Source organism: Parus major, chromosome 6 (genome assembly GCF_001522545.3).
Source record: "Parus major isolate Abel chromosome 6, Parus_major1.1, whole genome shotgun sequence".
Lineage (NCBI taxonomy): Eukaryota > Metazoa > Chordata > Aves > Passeriformes > Paridae > Parus > Parus major.
Window position 1 is genome coordinate 19,207,479 of NC_031775.1, and position 17,246 is coordinate 19,224,724.

Sequence of the window (17,246 nt, forward strand, 5' to 3'; positions counted from 1 at the left end):
AACTTAACCTTTTAAATTTCTCTGGCTTGGGTACTTTACACGTGAAAGATTTTTATTTCTTTTTAAACTAAAAAATGTTTTGGCTTCACACACACACACACACACACACACACACACACACACACACACATACACACACACATACACACACATACACACACTCCCACCCCACTTGCATCAGACTGGTTACCAAAGCAAATCAGAGTGAGAAGAGAGCAGTGACCAGGACTGCCAGTGTCATCAACTGAATGAGGAATTTACCCTGCTTTACTGTGAGCCCTATCCATGGGCTCACAGTAAAGCTCAAACAGACACCTGTCTAACCAGGGCTTACCAGGAAAGCCCTACCTGTAGGGTAAGGAAGCTGCAGCAAGATAGGAATCTGGTGGGGGTTGGGAATCAACCCCCTAATTTGATATCCCCTGTACACAGCAGCATTGCATTTAGTGATGATTTGGGTTTAAAGTGATCCTGTTTATTTCTTTGGGATGCCTATTTCCACCCTGCTGCACAGCATGCTTCCAAAACAGGGCTCAGTTAAATAAATGCTGTGTGTTACCTTTTACAGCACCCCCAGTTTAGACCCATTGATTGTAAATGGGCTTTGCCTGCTCTTGGAGCGCCATATGTCTGCCAGGTTTGGTTTGGCACTGCATCTTTGGTTACTGCACACAGGAACAGGACTGACTGATACCTCTAGGTGCTCCTGTGTCTGTGGCTTGCTTTGACATCCCGTGTGATATTTGAGGTGCAAGGTTGCCTGTGGTTGCTCCCAGAGCAGTTGTGGTCATTGCCTTTAGCTCCTGACTGGTACAGCCACAAGGGCTGCTGAGTGAAATTCCAGGTGGAAAACAACCTCTGCACTTCCTGAACAAAGATAATACTTATCCTTTCTAAAATAAAATACACAAAATAAATTATGGTCATTGTATCGCTTTGGCATTTCTTGCCTGTGTTTATGAGCAAATAGTGTGAGGCAATGAGAGCAGCAGCTTCTTCCCTTCAAATTAAGTTGTGCTTCGGAATAGCAGGGTAGATAGGATAAGACTTTTCATTTGCTATGCTTTCTTATGCATCTTTTCAGTGGTGCATTACACATTCACGACAATTCTTCACCTCTACTGTCACTTTTATGGCAGTGTTTTCCTTTTCCTCCTCTTCAGTCATGGGCATGCTAATCTTTTGTGTCACAAGCAGCACAACCCCTCCTTTCTATGGGCCTCCTCCTGCTTGTGCACAGTCCTGAATTATACAGTTAAAAAAAAATAATTTCACCTAAAAAATGCAAAACAATATAATTTTTTGCCGTTGTTATTGTTATTTCCATTACCACTAAATCCAGTCTGGACTGAATAATTAAGCAGCTATTTGTGTCATGGGTTTCAATGCTGAATGTAACCCATTAATCCCACGGGAGCAAAATCCTTGAATTCTTAGTAATTCTGGGACTAAGCTGTGATGAATCAGGACTGAGATAAGAACCATGCATCTCTGAAAAATCTGGAGCATGTTCTTGGCACTTGAGGTTTTTTCTGTGTTGCAAGCAGTTTCTGCTCTTCCTTTTTTTTTTTTTCCCCCCTTCCCTCATACAACTGACTGTCATGGGAAATGCAGAAAACCTCTACTTAGAAAAAGTGTTTGTTAGAGTTTATTCTATTATTTTCTTTCTTTACCCTCTGAAATATTTGTGTGTAAAGAGCACCTTACCATTCTTTGAGGCTTCAATCTATTTGTATTGCTTATTCTGTGCTTGGAGTTGCCATAAATCTCACTCTGGTCTCATTTTTTCCTTCAGGTGGAGCCTTATTAGCTGTAACTAGTCTTGGAGATGCTGATACAGCATGGTTGGGTGAGCACAATCAGTAGCAACATTCCTGGCACCAGTATGAGTGTGCTGGCCTGTCTTTACCTCTCAAGCTGTGGGGCCGAACTGGTCTGTAAACTAAAGGTGGGCAGTTCTCTCCTCATACATCAGCTGCTGCTGGAAGCAAGGGAATGAATATTTTCTACATAGCACAGTCTGTTTCAAGATCTGTCCCATAACAGATATTTGGGAGGCAGAATGACAGCTCCACCCACAGATACACAGCTCTGCAAAACAATAATAAAAATGTACCTCTGGGCATACACAACACTCCCCAGATAAAAATTCGTAGTATCGTAGCATACTTGGAAGAGATCCACAAGGATCATCTAACCCTGTTTCCTGGCCCTGCACAGGACATCCCCAAGAGTCCCACCATGTGCCTGAGAGCATTGTCCAAGCACTGCTCGAGCTCTGTCAGGCTGGTGCTGTCCCCACTGCCCTGGGGAGCTGTTCCAGTGCCCAAACACCCTCTGGTGAAGAGCCTTTTCCTGATCTCCAACCTAAACCTCCCTGCCTCAGCTTCAGGCCATCCCCTCAGTCCTGTCACTGTCACCCCAGAGCAGAGATCAGTGCCTGCCCCTCCTCTTCCCCTCGCAGGGAAGCTGTCACTGCACTGAGGTCTCCCCTCAGTCTCCTCCAGGCTGAACTGACCAAGGCACCTCAGCTGCTCCTCATTTGGCCTCCTCTCAAGTCCTTCATCATCCTCATGCCCTCCTTTGGACTCTCTCTAACAGCTCCATGTCTTTTTTTGTGTTTTGGTGCCCAAATCTTCCCCCAGCACTGGAGGTGAGACCGCCCCAGCTCCGAGCAGAGCAGGACAATCCCCTGCCTTGCCTGGCTGGTGAAGCTGGACCTGATGCTCCCAGGACAGGGTTGGCCCTCCTGGCTGCTGGGGCACTGCTGGCTCACATTCACCTGGCCACTGACCAGCACCCCCAGGGCCCTTTCTTCGGGGCTTCTCTCCAGCCTCTCATTCCACAGTCAGTACAGACATCCAGGGCTGCCCTGTCCCAGGTACAGAATCCAGCACTTGTCTTTTGTCAGGTTTGCTGCATAAAAGCAACCATACAACTATTTGGCCCCTAATTTCTGTGTCAGCACCAACCACTTCTAACTGGAGTGTCCCTTTCTGAGAGATGACCAGCTCTGATTTAAAGACTCTGACTGATGAGGAGCTTTCCCTCTTTTGTGATCAATTACAAAGTTCAGGTAATTGACTGCTTGCTGTTCTCATGGCTACAAAACACTTATTAGCCCTGTGTGTTGGCATAAACCTCATGTGTAGCCAGCAATGTGAAAAGGGCTTCTAGCCTGAGTAAGGGTGGTGAAAGCAAGCCTTGTGCTGGGCCTGTTAATTAAGGAAATGCAGACTGTCAGGTTCCAAGGAAGGACTCAGTCTGGGATCTCTGCTGGTCAGGACTGACACCACCGTTTCATTCAGTGCTCTGCTGCACTGGAAACTTGTTTCTTACTGAGTCAGCTCCCCTTTCTCTGTTTGAGACCACAACTACTTCTCAGATTTACCTACTCTGGCTGGAGAGAAGATGAAAAGAAATAAATAAAAAAGAAGAATGTGTTAGGTGTAACATCCCCTTCTTTCAATGCTAGCCATGTCACAAGACAGACTACCAGACAAAGGCTAAATTCTGAACTGTGGGGAAGCAGAACTTCAAGTATGTAGATATTCTTTCTGTACTCTAAGAAAACATGTACAAACTGAGAAAAGTAGGTACAGCATTAGAAGAAAATGTTGTGAGAAAATTCATCAGTATATTCAGATATCTCAAAATATATCCTCAGTCCAAATACAAGATTGAACAAACAAGACTAGATATGATCCAATTACATTACTAATCCTATGTAAATTTGGAGCAATCATCATCATTAATGATTGGTTGTGAGACATATTCCAGAATATAGTACATTAGTAATGAGCTTTTTTATCACAGGAATATCATAACTGCTAGGGGAAAAATTCTAAAGAGCAACAAAGGACAAAAATGAAACCACTGCTTTTCAGGTCACAAAAAATCTTAAGTTTTCTGATAGTAAGTTAACACTTTGCAGAACAGCACAGAACCAGAACCTGATGATGGATGCAGGATTGAAGGCTGACTAAAGAATGTGTGAGCATTTGCAGGGGAGGGACCTTTGTTTCTTGAAGAAAATTTGGCACTATAGTACTACAGAGATAAGTTGCCTATGATACCTAACATGAAATAGGATGAGCATGCTAATGAAGTTTTGACATCTTTGCAATATCCAGAAGTATCCTTTTCCCTTTGAATTCCTCTTTCTTCTTCATTACCTCTTTTTTTTCTCCCTGAGGAAGAAACAATAATTTAATTCTGATTAATTTACAGAAAGTCTCCTACAACTGGGATGGTTAACTCACAATGAAATACTTTATGACTAAAGTATAGCAAAGTATACTTTTATTTTAGCTTTGCTTTATGGACCTCTGAGAACATAAGGCCTCACCATTTAAGCAGGACCCATGGCTGGTGCTGCAGGTTGAAGGGGCCTCCTGAGGTAAGACACTGACCTGTGAAGGACCCATTGTCCTGGGAAAACTGCACCGGTGTGAAACCTAGAAGAAAACAACCACAGCATAAGCCATCTTGCACATCTGTGAGCTGCCTCCAGCTCCTCATAAACAATAGCTGTAACCTCACTGCCAAAGACTGGAAGAGCCCTAAGAGAGACCTGCTTTTTCACTTGTGCAGGAAACCTCGTTCCCACTTTCTCCACAGAAACAGCACAAGTGGAGAAGGCCTGATGCTAACAAGCCCTGACCCTGGCATCCCAGCCCACCCATTTGCTAGGGAAGCTTTCAGCAGACTTCAGGCACCCATGGTGGCTGAGTAACCAAACAAAACACTGCAGAAATGAACCCAGGGTGCTAATGTGCAATGGCTGAGATGACCAAACTTCATGTACCTGCGCATGGCTTGCAGCCCAGGTCACTCTCAGCAGCCTGTGTGCTGGGGGTGAGCCCCTGCTGTCTTTTGCATATAGAAGTCAGCTCCTTCCCTGCTGGCTGAGAAGGACCTTGCTTCAGCCTTGTGCCATGGAGGCAGGTGTCACATGCTGCCTCTCCTGCTGCCACTGCCATTATGACTAAGGATGTGGCTCCAGGATGTGTTTCACTAAGCAGTGATGTTGCTGAAGCTACTCTGGATCTAGGGGCAATAGCTGTCCCTTCCCATATGGAAATGCCACAATTTCCTGAAGGACTGGAGACTGCTGCTGAGATCCCTGGTGTTGTACACGACCTGCCACAGTGACAGGTTCTCATCTAGCCTGGTGTGTGTTTCTCAAGGTGAAAATGACAGTCTGGGAAGGCACTCTGTGGGCTCAGTGTGTACAGGAAACAGCAAAGAGAAGAAGGCTGTGGTGTTGGAGAGGAACACGGCACAGTCACACGAGTCAGTCTGGTATCAGAGCATTAGAGAATAAATTACACTACCCCCAACCTTAAGGACTGCAGATAATGTGCGGCAATGAAGTTTTATCTGTGCTCAAGTACATATTTTTTATGCAGCTAAAGCTATGTCGCAGATGTTCCTCACTAGAATAGATTTTGCCTTTGCTAATCCTGTGTTAATCTGCTGGTAGAGCTGTAGCTGTGTGATTACCACTGGGCTCCTTGCAGAGAGGAGCCTCTGGTCACCAAGGGCGCAGCTCCTCCGCCTCTCCGCTGGCAGAGCTGCCCTGGGGTTCAGCTTTGCTGTGCCGGGGAGCACCCCGTTCTGCTCCCAGTGCGGTGCTCTGCCAGGAGAGGGAGCTAGGACTCTGGGATTCAGGGGCCTTTGATGTGTTCTGCTCACAAACCATGAAGGTGCTCGGCTGTCCAAAGTTACCGTGGGCTTTGCTCTGTGCCTGACTGCGTGCTCAGGAGGCTCATGACTTTCTATGGAGGACACCAGCTGAAGAGGTGTTTGGCTCCTGCCAGAGCCTCTGATGCTCTGAGCTGTGTTTTGATGCTCTCAGCCCCTTTTTCTGATGGCTTCAGCAGGTGAACTCCAATGGGAGTTTGGACTGGGTGAGAACGAAGCAAAGCCCGCGGTCTCTGGCATCATGCACTGATGATCAAGCCACTGCTGGAGTGCAGAAGGCGACCAATGAGCAAGGCAAGCAATGGCTGGGAGGAGGGAAAACTTTTGGTTAAGGCTACCATGTGGCAAACACATGTTGGACAACATTTATTTTAGCCTAAAAACACATCAGCCTTCTTCCCCCTGAAGTATATGTGTTTCATTTTGAACAAGTAACTGGCAGCTGGAGAAACTTATTAGAAAATGCTCTGTCTATATTCCAGCACTTGCAACAGCAGCAAAATTACCTATTTCCTATTCTGCCCAAGCTTTCTGTCTCCTTTCTTAGATATTGCTGGCCTCAAGTCAAGTTCTGCTTAAGTTATGTATCAGAAAGGGAATAAGTGGAGTTCCAACCTTGTTTAAAGTGTAGAAAAGAGAGTTTAAACAAAGCTGGCAGAGATAGTGACACAACTATTATCTAGGTTCTGGATGTGGTTGGGCCTGCTGGTAAGAAAACAGGAAATAAGTGAGAAAACAACTCTTAAAAATGTGAAAGCCAGCCAATTCTACAGGGCTCCACTCTGCGCTCAAAAGCCTGTAAGTGCTGATAAAAGAGCACACGTGATGTGAAAGTGCTGTGTCATTATTACCGGCCCTTTCAGTCTTATTATTGTTTCAGTTTTCTCTGAGTTACCAAGTCTGGCAAGGAAAGAGCATGCCAGTGAAACCTGGAAGTGTTTCCAACCTGATTTGAAAGTAAGAACAGAGTAATTTGTTTGGGACAATTTTGGAGGTTAGAAGAAGACCTTCTCAGACAGAGCTGGGCTCTGTTAGCCAGGGAGGGGCCAAGCTAGAGAAAATATTGTTGAATAAAGCACAGTGTGAGCAGACACTGGAAATAGTAAATAGTCAGGGAGGCTCCTTCCTAAGAAAGTAATTTTATTGTCTCTGTATGAGTCAGAAATATCCTGTGATCTGTTGCTCTCATTGCACGTTGCCCTGTGGTCCAAGGCTGCTGGTGGCTGGCAGAGCACTGGGAAAGAAGCTGCTCCCAGAAGGGTGGCCAGTAGCCATCAGGGTGTGAGAGGTGGTGGTAGCCAGGCCCCCAGATTTATGGCTCTTAGCATTTCTATCTTCACAAAGGGCTCTGACTGATAAGGATGAATGGTATGGGGTTGTGCATGCAAGAGCTGTGGTTGTGACTGCCTATCTCAGCCAACAAGTTATTATAAAAATAAATACCTCAGTGGCTTCAGCAGCGTCCCCAAGGGCCTATTTACTTCCACTGGCATGAACTAATTCCTGCAGAGGAGCTCAAGCCAAATCCTGCAGAGACCAGCGGGAATCTCTCCAGGCTCTTGCAAAGGCAGTTTGCACACTGGAGAAAATGCTGGTGCTTGGTCATATTTATTGCCATGTCAGTTAAAACATGTTGTCAGTTAACACCTTCCCTAACACAACATATATTTTCTAAAGCTGAAGGAAAGTGAGCTTTTTTACCTCCTTTTATTCTTCAGGTAGTTATTCTGATTTATTTCTGAAATTGCACAGCACACTAAATGCTGGTTCATGAAGTGGCCAGGGATCAATTATTACCTTTTCATGTGCAAACTGATCTTAAGGTATCTATCAATCTCTTATAGTCCTATCTACAGAAGATATGTTCAATTTCAGAAAACTGAAAACATATAAGGGAAGCTAAGGCAGGGTGACATTTGCTTTCTTTGGCTTGCTCTCTAGATGTTTGATGGGTGAGTTTATTATCTCTAGGAACAATGAACAAGCCAATAAACCCCTTTCAAGGTTTACAGATGCTTTAATGTAACTTGCTCATTTAATTTGGATCTATATACCTCCTGAGAAAGGCAGAAGATTTTCATTTTCAAGGCCTTATTTAGCCATAAAATGTGTATCCCATTAGCTAAGAGCAGATCTATGAATTTCATTCCATTTGGTGACAGGAGAAATAGCGATGTATGTATCACCCTCTCAGTAACTGCTATTAAAAGGTGTGTGTTTCATGAAGAAACAGTGTGTTCCGTGTCATAACATCTTTCATGAAATAAAATTCAGGGCATTTGTAGCATAAGTATTTGAAAAGTATCAATTTGCTCTTATTTGAAGAGTGTGGGGAAAATACAAGCCCCTTTTGTGGCTGGAGCTGGCCACCTGAAAAATTAGGATGGATTTTGCTGGCTCCAACAAAGCCGGTAGGAGATTTTCTACGGCCTCAATGGGTCCAAAAATTCTCCAAGATTTCATACTATTATAGATATTGTACAATTTAGCCACCAAGGTCATTAAAATGCTATAATCCCTTGTGTGATACATGATGGGGTAAAAGCACTTACAAAGGTATTGCTTTCTAAACTGGTGTAATTATAGTAGTAATTCCCAGAGAAGTATTGCAAATGTATTTCCAGTTCCAGTTTCTCAATTTTTTTGTCAGTGTTCATTACAGTAGTGATATGCTTGTGTCTAAATCTTGTTGATGTCCTTCCAGAGGGCACTAAAAACCCTAAAGTAAGTAAAGAAAAATGTAGTTGATGATTCTGACTGGCTGCTGAATTGCTGCCTTTTGAGCCCTGTCCCTCAGCTCATAATCTATAATGTTTGCTCTTATACTACACAGACCACTCACTCTTTGTTTATATTCATTCCCTTACAGTTTGCCTAACTTAAAGAGAACTAGGGAAAAAAAAAAAAAAAAAAGGAAGACAATGAACATCCTCACCACACCAAATGTGGATGCTTTGGGCCTAACAATCCTGAGACAGCTGTCAGTACTGAGCTGCGTTTTCAGTCCCTGGGATGTTTGCAGCTGGGCAAAGCTGTCCTGTGGGGCAGTGGGGGCTGCTTTTGGCCGGGGTCTGGTGACAGAGCCTGGGGCTCAGGCACCAAATCTCAGAGCAGAGGTCTAACCCTCCTGGCAGTGCAGGGAACAGGAAGCTTCTCAGGGTACCAAAGAAACACTGACTTGTGAGCCTTCCTTTCCTGGTTTTAAGAAAGGAAAGGACATCAGGTCTCTGAATTATGGCAGAAAAGGATTCTGAGATAAACATGAGTTTTGCAAGGAGTGAGAAAAGGGCCTGACTATTTCCTGATGGTGATCCTCTCAAGAGTGCTGAAAATCAGCTACAGGTAAATAAAATTAAACAATGTCTTTATGACAAGTGAGAAACCTGATCTTAGGGCCCACTTGTTTTTAACCTTGCAGTTGCACCATATTCTTCAATGGCCAGGGATGAGGCACAGAGGTGTTGGAGGCTCTGGTATTTTGCTTTTCCCAGGGCTTGAAATCGGCCTCACGTGCTCTGTTACATGGGTGATACACAAATTTCCATCTGCTCTGAAGATGTCTAGATGTGCATTTCTCTCTCTTTATAATGCCACCTCCTTTCTACTGCTTAACTAAGCTCTCAGATGTTATTTGAACAAAGAAGAGCTCTTCTTTATGGAGAAAACCAGGAATAAGCCCAGGGTATTTATTCTTTTCCTTTGAGTATGTCAGTCCTTTGACTAATGTTGACAGAATTTCTGTTCCTGTTGTGTTGCTAGCTTCTTCACGGGTGCTACCAAATAAATACATCAGTTTGGAAGATGATTTCTTACAACTGCCTGGCAAATTGCAGTGGCGCTGTCAACTCATTCCTCACATGTTTGTATCAGACAGATACCAGACTAAAGACTAAATGAACAATACCTACTTTGATCAGATACGAGATTCAACATCAAATGAACAATGCTCACTTGGCCTAGATTTGAAATGGTCTCTGGGTTCACCGTGGTTTTACATCTCATTAGCCCCTGAAGGTATCCAGTCACCGACAGAAACATTGCAACAAGGAGCTTTGTGTCTTCTAAGGTAGAAGGAAACCTGCAAATAATAACATTTTGATTAAATATATCCCCTGAAAGCTGATGGTGTCTCAAAAAGATTGCCAGTTTGGACTTTCAGAAACCATGCAATTCAGTGTTTTTTAAGAATGAAAAGCACACAACATTTACATCTCCCAACTTCATGCATTCTTTTCTAGTAAATCAAGCCAGGATTTTTTTTTGTATTTAACAAGAATTTTGTTGATGTTTAGTACATGTGTATAATACACAAACAGTCTACTAAATCCAGGTTTACAGCTCTGTTGAAAATTAAAGAGACATAGAGGTGAGTGGATATAACATGGACCTGGGATTCAAAGAGGTAGCACCATGCTCCCACCTGGCTGGGAAAGACACAGTTATTCCAGTTTTTGGATTTAATTGTGTTTTTTTTTTTCTTTTTGACTTGAGGCCTTTTGGCTGGCAGTGGCAAGAAGCCACCACATTCTAGTCCAGGATCTGCAGTATTTAGATTTAGGCAGCAGGTGCTGCAGCCCTTGGTGGCTGTGACATCTGTACCACAGTGCAGGAGACACAGCATGGGTTTAGCAGCTCTGTTGGTCATGTAGGTGAGCAGTGGACACATCAAGCCCTTTAACCAAGACCTTGTGAAGCAGAGGGCTGCTGTATATTTTTCTGATATAAAAGGGCTCAAAACTCCCAAGTGGTGGCTTTGGTTGCTATAATAAAAGTTATATTAAAATGAATGTTCGATATATTTATTATTATTATTATTATTATTATTATTATTATTATTATTATTATTATTATTATTATTAGTAGTAGTAGTAGTAGTAGTAGTAGTAGTAGTAGTAGTAGTTGTTGTTGTTGTTGTTGTGATAAATAGTTTGGTCAGTTCCATGAGAAGGACAGAAAACTTGATAGGACATATAATCTACTGGGACAGCAGGGACTCTCTGTGGTTGCTCATGTATCTACATGGGAAACAGGAAAGCAAGAAAATGTGGTGCTTCAAGCACATTTTAAACAGATCATTGTGCAGAAAAATTCTCTCAACGCAGAAATCAAAAGGTTTATAACAGGGAGAGACAGTGCCTGCTCTGCAGTGACAGTTTCATGTTTATTTATTCTAGAAAGAATAAGAAGGGGATACGAAAGCAAAGACAGGATAATTTTATTCCCAGATCAAATAAAGGAACACAGAGTGTGTTCTCAACAAAGTGATTACTTTAGGGGGAGCTAATACAATGAATGTTATTAAATTAAACAACTTTTTTTATAGGGCAGCTCACATTAAGGATTTTAGTGTAAGTAATATTTCTGTCAGGCAAAGTGATGCAAGACAAAATAGCTTTTATAGAGGTATTCCTTAATACAGATATTCCTGTAGAAATGTATTCTATCTAGTATCCTTCCTCTGTAGCAAATTATCACTTTGCTTAACAGCTCTGAGAAACAGGGATGTCAGGAGCAAAGATGACTATTCTCCTTTCACTAGATGCCTGAAATCTTTGGTTTTGAATTAGCTTTTAGGTGCTAGTATACATAAAGCCGAGGTAAATGTCTGCTCAGCACAGATAGCTGGGAGAAATCCTCAGCTCCATAGGAGCTGTCTTCAGTGCAAATCCCAGCGCCTTGCCTGTCTGCCCTACCATCATGTGGGAAGCCTTAGGAGAGAACCCTGGCAGTGCTGAGAGTGAGGTGCAGCTAAGCTGAATTTTTTTACAGAAACCACAGTTTCTCAGTAATATTACTCACACTGGCTGTGGCAATCAGAGCTAAGAAATGTGGACCTATTGCATCTTTTCCTATCCTGAAATGGACATCCGTATATCACCACACTTGAAGACCTAGAGCTACGTTTTATTGCCCTAGAATCTCAGAGGTCTCAAGGGGTAATTATGTATAAAATGACTAAAACATCTTGCCTCAGGTGCAGAGTTCTGGAAAGCCATGTCTTCTCTAAGGGTCGTGAGAGTGAGATGAAAAAGCCTGACTGCATCATCTTGTATTGTTCCCTCCAGTGCCTTTGCTAGCAATTTATCAAATCTGTATTTATCTTAGCATTTATATATGGCTCCCATTGCACCACTTTGCAATATTCAATTCCTTTATTCTCACAAGGGCCCTATCTGGTATATTCTGCATCACATCTCATGCAGTCTTGAGGAGAAGGATCATAGCAACAGAAAATGACAGGAATGTAGTCTCTTTTACTTATTTGCTACCTCAATCTCTAAATTGTGGTTTGATGCTTACTGGATAGGGCTTCTGTCTCTCATATGGGAAATATGAAATGGGTAGGAGGAAACTGAGTTTGTTTAGAAATATGAAGGGTTCAGAGTTGTCCCCTATTTTTGGCTACTTTCTTCCAAAATACAGAGAACTTTTCAGGAACTAGAGAATTTACACATCATGTCACTGCAATTACTTGGTCAAGGTCTATAGCTTTTATTACTCAGGAAAGCTGACCACAAAACACACACGTGCTTTTTGTGCTGGGGTACAATTTTCTTTTCTTAGGGCACTTGCTGAAGTAAGACCTGCATGTTTTAACCCAATTTTGTGTTTTAAATCTTTTACTTTCTCAAAAAAAAAAAAAATAAATCTAAAAATGCCACCCCCCCCGAATTCCACACAAAACATAGAAACAATAAATCATAAATAATAATCCACCCACCCCCCCACACCAAACCTTTTGTTTTTTCTTATACTGGGAAGGATTTCTAGATGTTTTAATCCTTACTCTGACCAAACATTACTAACCCTACGTGCTGAAATACCATCTTCAGTGGAGATAGTAGAGATCTCTTCTCCAGCCCAACTCTTCTCTGGGACAAGAGATTTTGGATCTCTGTGGTTCCTGAAGTGTTGGATAATCCCAGAGGAAGGCTGTTTGGGTTGGGTACAGAACCAAGGGAAAATTGTTGGGCAAGGCAGTGTCTGCCTATTTTCTTTATAATTCTTCCAAGGAGGGAAGCATAGCATATAATATTAGCTATTTATGCTCATCCTGACTTCACAGAAGCATGGATGGACGCAGGAAAGTGACACATGGAAAAACAGGACTCAAGAATTCTACAGCTCCAGGAGAACTTAAGTGGCAAAACCATTATTCAAGAAAAACGGAGGATCTATTTTGTAGGGAAAATATATTTCTGGTGGGTCTAGACTCAATTATTGACCTTAGGATTCCCCAGGTTTTCATTAGCAAAGCACACTACCTTCAGTCATAGTACTTACAGGTAATGTCAGATCCTGCTGTCAGAAACTGCCTGTGCTGACTTGAGTGGTTTATTGGTCACCTGCACAAGCTATCAGCCAAAGTACCATGGAATAATAAAACAGATTATGAGAAAGTCTGCTAAAACTCTTTCAAAAACTTAGAAAGTTACCTACAAATATGGAAAAGGAGGTGCAAGCTCTGGCACTTTCATGTCTAACCCTGAACAGCCATTCTCTCCCTATCGATTTGATAGTAATTCAAGTTTTGAATAATACATTGGAAAGACTGTGATCTTGAGGACTTGTTACAGACAGTTTCTCAACAGTCCTAATCCAGACTGGAGGCTGGAGGCTTTGGCTACAGGCTAATTGTTGATTCTTGTTTACCCTCTGGGCACTTTTCACAGTTCTGGCAGAAAAAAACAGCCTTGAAGTGTTTGTAAAATATGGAATACATTTGCATCGTAGCAAATGAGAAACGAGTCCCAAAGTCTTAATGTGAACCTTGGTATGAATGTAAATTTAATAGACCTGCAGTTTTTCCTTAACAGCCCCCATACCTTCTCTTTGTGATTCACAAGAGAATACAATACTTCAATAAAAAATATTTTAACCTTAGAACCATGCAAAGAAGTATTATCATCCTGTGGGAGAAAAAGCATAAGCATAAATTCAGTGTTATTTTCTATTTATTTTTATTTTACATTTCACACATAACAATATCAGCCTTCCCATCACTCCTGTTATTAACATACAGAAATGTTCAACTGCAGAATTTTCCCCAGTGATGAGGTTCTCTGACTTGTTCTAAACCACGGATGTTAATGCCCAAACTGCCAAGAGGTATCATTCTTTCATTTATGAATGCACATTTATGTATTTCTGGGGATACTGAACTGCCTCTGACTACATATTTTGAGATAAGGGCAAGTGCTGATGAGACTCAAATCATCCGCTTTGCAGACTTTGTATTAAGGGGTTTGCAATGCACATAAATATTTTTATTAGAAATAAATGCACCAAAAAGTGTATTAAAAAAAATCTCTAATATCACATATTGATTTCACATCTTGCATCTTGTTTAAACTCAAATTTAAACAGGTGAAACTACATAAAACACTTCTCACCAGCTTTGTCTTTTTAGAGATTATTTCATTTACTTTGCTGGAATTTTCTCACTGAGAAACCTGAAGAAATACAACTAGAAATGGTAGACTACCAAATAGCCAGTGGAAATTTCTTCATGCCAGGAAAAGAATGGATATAGAGAATTTATTAGTGGGCTTAAGAGCAGGTATTCTCCAATCTCATATTTAAAGTTCTTTCCTCAAATAATAAGGCAAATAATAAAGAAAATAAATTTTAAAATATATTTAAAATTTGCTAAGTTCCTGTATTTAAAACATGTGAGTAGTTTAGCTTTCTCAGCACTTCAAGATTCTTGAAAACTGGGCTATAAAGGAAGTTAGACACCCCATTTGCAATGGAAATATATAAGATGATGAATTGGATTTAATGGGCTCCAGTAAATCATAACATTAATGCTATTGCATGATACTTCACCTTAACATCAGATTAAAAAAAATCTGTCTCAAGTTGAAAAACATATGCTCTAAACCCTCCAAGTCTGAGAAAAGAACCAATTACTATGAGATCTGTAAGGATATTAAGCACATCTCACTTTTGGTTTCGGTACAGATATGAAACATGGATGAAATATCCTTAAAAATTTTACTCTTTAAAATTTAATATAGGAATTTGCAGGACTAATGGACCTTTATAGATTAACATGTCTGTCACAGTTTTAAAAAGAACTGAAGAGTACGTTTGTTTTTGGGATGAAGAAACATAACCAATTTCACAAATTCCTTTTATCAAAACAAAAAGCAGAAAACACAAATATCACTCAGAAATAATTAAAAAAAAATGTATGAGCTGTGAATCTTGGATTATAACCAACTTAAAAAAATTGCAAAGCCTTAGTCACTTTATTAGATGCAACTATTTTGTCTGAATTTTCTACCTGGAAATCCTATGCCTTCTGTTTTGCCTATTCATTTTTTTTTTTTTTTTCTTTAGACCATGACTATAACTTAACTATCTAAAATTGTGACTGCAGTACAGTCACATGACAGTGACTTCTGTCACGTGGTATGGAAAGGAAAAAGTGTTTTGGCAACTGACTGAGTAACTAACCCAGAGAGTCTCTGTTACTTAACATTTGGTCAGGATATTTTCCTCAAGTTCCTCAACATGAAAAAGAAACCATTTCCTTGTGAACTTCCAAGTGTGAGCAGTAAAGGAGTTTCATATGATTTTCCAGTGACCTTTTGAAGGACAAGGAAACAGTAGTGTTCACTTATTTCTGGCCCTTCCTTCAAAATTGCAGAAGACACTTATTCAAGCAAGTGTTGCATGTATCATTTAAACATAACTCTAAAAAAGGAAAATAATTTGTCAACCTGGGAATCTAGCAAAGAAAGAGTAACTAAAATATATACATAACTGTAACAAGCTATAGAAAGGTCACAGAAGTGCAGGCACAATTACATAATATTCATGGCTAGGAGAAAGATCATCCAGAAATTCTCAGTTGTACTAAATCTACGGATTCAAATGAGAGAACAGAGTAAAAAGCAAGGTCTCAGAAAGGGGTCTCACACATCAGTCACGAGGAAATGCTTGTCTGACAGCCATGTCTGGGGATAGAACAGCATCTTTTGGGTGTGCATTTCCTCCAAAGAACACTGAATAGCTGGGTGCCCTGCATCAGGACAGACTTCCTGAAACAGCTTCTTCCCAAAGGTTTGAATGATTGGGTGTGGCAGTCATCGCTGCCATTTACTGGCTTCTTTGGCTAAAGAAATTTGTTAAATAGACATTAAAAAAGAGAGTTAAAGGATTCACCGATTCTCATTTTCAGCAGAAATAGAGGAATTTCTTTACACTGTTTCAGAAAGGGGAATCTTTTCCGGCAGAGAGGGAGTGGGAAATGGGCAGCAAGGACAGAATCACAGCAGCTGACTGTCTGTGCAATTTATGGCATGATTTTTCAGAGAGAAGTGCCCCATCTGTGCACACTAAAGAAGCTGCCAGCAGTAGAAACAGGCAAGGTTTTTTTATATACTTGGAGGTGCTGGTGACATTTCCCACTTGAAGCTAAGGACAGAAATGTGGGGTGCAAAAGGAATGGTGGAAGTATTCCATGACCTGTTTAAACACGGTTTTAACAAAACTAGGGCTAGGGTCACCTAGGCCATCTACACTTTTACAGCAACTGGGCATTTTGTTTTAGCATGTTCTGAGTGCCATACTGAGAATTTCCATACTTGCTTCCTGCTATGCAAATGCCATCCTGGTTTTCAATTGTCAGTACATATGAGTGGAAAATTTGCACTCTGACTTGTGTATAAGAGACATACCAGAAAGGGGATGCATTTTATCTTTGGCAGTAGAGCAAAGCTTTTAACATGTGGTTCACTTATTAGCCTGACACCAGCCTTTAAGAGCTGCTGTAGTTATTATTTATCCTAAAATGTGATATATTTTCTACTTCCTTGCTGGGTATGACAGAAAAGGAAATTACTCAGATTTTGCCTTCAACATCTCAATAGCTCAAAGGAGCAAGTAGAAATTAATTACATGAAACAAAGGGAAAACTGAAGCAACCCCCATAATTATTTTCTCCCACCCAAATAGCATTACTGGCATTTGGAATTTCCTCCTGCCATCAGGACATCACCTGGATTTCCCTTTCCATTGTACAATTTAAGCTGAGAAGGTTTTTGCACACCCAGAGTAGAAATACCTGCTTCTGTTCCCTTGCAAATAGTCGGTAGTAAGTAGAAATGACCTGAAAACACAGTAGGATGTTGGCAGTTTCCCAGGGAAATCAGAGATGGGAGTTGCTGGGAGAATTTGTGTTGGGAAGGCTGTGCCCATGCTGGGCTGACAGCACCCACAAAACACCAACTGCAGAGTGAGGCAGAAGAAACAAGAGGGAAAGACATCTCTCAGGCAGGCCAGAGGTGTGAGCTTGTGTCCTGCTCAGCTCGTGTCACTGTGCTGGATATGAGGTGGATTTTTGCACAGAACTCCTTTTTTAATGTACCATCAGCCTCAAAACAAACTAATCCAGGAGGCTGGCTAAACAAAGCTTTGGGCAAGTCAGAATGGTTATCATGCCAACAGATCATATTGTGCTATTGACCTTGACTTAGGAAAGATAGTGGGTTTTGTCAGAGTCACTGTAACTCTGAAATACGCCCTTGAAT